At 40.7% G+C, this 2,553-nt stretch overlaps 1 pseudogene; it reads right to left on the reverse strand.

Annotated features, from left to right (window-relative positions):
• Positions 1-283: 283 nt before the first annotated feature.
• On the reverse strand, positions 284-2,279 carry LOC140227438 (uncharacterized; annotated as a pseudogene).
• Positions 2,280-2,553: the final 274 nt, after the last annotated feature.

The following is a 2,553-nucleotide window of genomic DNA, read 5'->3' on the forward strand; positions in this document are numbered from 1 at the left end:
AAGCCATGTAATACTCTCAAAATGCCAACACAATGAAACAGGTTGAAATGAAGAAGATCTACATGTCAAAAGACAACGTTTATTAACGGACATCATGATAAACAACAATGTTGCTGAATTTAAGTCAGAATCATCGCGAATGTCTCAGATAACAAAAACAGAGTTCTGGAGCCGGAAGCATGCAGAAGGGTTTGTTTCCAGCAAAAAGTCAAATGCCTCAACATGTGATATTACACATCACATCTAAGTCCCTCCTATTAAATGTGTGGCAGCATCAAAGCGTTCAGTGAGGTACAACGAAGACATAAGGATGACCAATCATGTAGAATGGCGACGGGATGTGGTAGAGACTCCCTTCACGGTATGGCGATGGATACAAAGAAGTCGGTCGGCTGCTTCGGGAGAGGAAGTCTGCAGACATCAAGGGATTGGTGGCGCCCTGCTGCTTTCGATGAGATGTCGTCTGCTGCAAACTCATGACGTCACGCTCGTCGCTGATACGGAAAGTCGACCAGGAATCCGATGGTCGGCTGCTACGAGACAGGAAATCGACTGACATCGCTGAGTCGTTGATGGCGAACTTCTTGGGTGGCGGTGGGTTCTGATGGTCGATGACGTCGCATTCCGTTGATCGCTTACGCTTTCCTGTGGATGAAGACTCCGGTCCCTCGATGTCGGATGGTCTGTTGATCTGGTTGTTGGTGTCTAGTCAAGTAGAGAGGGAGTTGAGTGAAGCTCGACGAAGCCGCGAACGGCGATTCTGAAACCAGACCTGAAGATAAAGAAAAGAAAGACATGACTTTACCCTATGTGCTTCATGCAGAAACAGAACTTGTAATGGACATAAATCCTAGAATAAAGCTGATACACAATGTATTTGAGGATATTATAGATAGTAGTTGGAGGGTATGGCAAATTGTTTTTATGCAACAACTGATTAACCACAAAGAAGTCACACATTTTGAGAAAATAATGAATTGTTAGCTCCGGGCAATAATTTTCTGGCTGGTACTGAAAATTTTTGAGTTCTATATTTTCGTAGGTAACATCATGATATTCATTCTAAATAAAGAAATCCAATGTGTAAACTGCATTTAACAACAGTCATATCATTTTGCCATTCAAAGTCATTAAACAATTTATGACATGAAATATAGTCTTGATGATATATGTATACATCTCTATCATGATCATAAATGTTTAGATATCTATGAGATCAAATTAAATCATTTAAAGGATTCTTCTTCCGTGGTTGATTGCATTTATTCATTCATACAAACGTAGGTGAAGAGTGAACATCTTTAGCCTTACAATCACTTTACACAGCCCTGATTTTACATACTTGTATTCTGTCTTCATCGAGGCCGAGTGAGGCAGCCAGTTTCTCTCTCGAAATGATGTCGGGATATCGGTCGATATCGAATTCAGCCTTCAGCCTCTCGAGCTGCCATCCGGTGAACACGGTCGGACGTCGACGACGGAGGCCTTTGGTAGGAACGGACGTCGAGACTTGAGAGAGAATCGAGAGCGGTGAATCAGCCACGCTGAATTTGATTGGTTTTGTACAGATGCTGGTTTGTAGGATAAACCTCAGAGATGCGACTTAACTTTAAGAAAATCTGAATGAGGTGTGGTGATAGAATATATCAAAGTAGCTGGTAGCCTTGCAGTGGTTAAGTGGGTTATGAATTGCAGAAGCCACGCACCCCTTTCACAAGCCCTTAACAAGCAAAGTTGTTTGATTGGTCTAATAAACCGACCAATAGGCGTGACAGGATTAGCGATTGAGGTAAAGTTGTAGTTTCATGAATGCCCACAGACTTCCACTATTCAAAGGGGAGTGCGAGTGTCCTAATCTATGTCGCAGATACAAGAGATCTATCACTTTTCCTTTGTTCATCAGCGATCTGATTGTCGGTCCGCTGCCGACAAACCAAACAATACCCTTGTAGCAACTTCCTGAGAAAAGGAACAAAAGGAGTAGAGGAACAATAGACTATTTTTTGCTCTCGTCGTACAGTCGATTTTTACAGAACATGGTTCTATTTAGAGATCTTTGAAAACTATGAAACTCATCTCTGAAAACTGTCTTGATGAAGAGCGAAACCAAATTTTTGCCCATACTCAAGATGACATTATTAAATGCAGTCAAAATGAAACCAAAAACACATTGTGAAATTGTTATTTGTAAATACAACTTCACTAACAGTCACCTTTGGAAAAAAGGGAAAATGAATAGATTCGAAGTTTAAATAATTTATATGGGGTACTAACGTCATCGACTCTTTCGCATTGAAAAAAGAAATACGAGAAACATAAGTCACATTTAACTCCAGTCCGACTCATTTAATGTTCTCGACTTTTCTGTTTGTTTTTCTTTAACTTGGTAGCCCAACATTTTTTATTCTGTGGTCCCGGGCCACCTGATCACCATTTATGTCGATCACTGTGTAATAATAATACGCAAGTATGGACATCTATTGGAGGTTGAATTTGATACTTACTTTAACAATAGTCTCAAGCTGCAATTTGCTGAACATAGTCAGGAGTCGA

This window comes from Diadema setosum, chromosome 4 (genome assembly GCF_964275005.1).
Source record: "Diadema setosum chromosome 4, eeDiaSeto1, whole genome shotgun sequence".
Classification (NCBI taxonomy): Eukaryota; Metazoa; Echinodermata; class Echinoidea; order Diadematoida; family Diadematidae; genus Diadema; species Diadema setosum.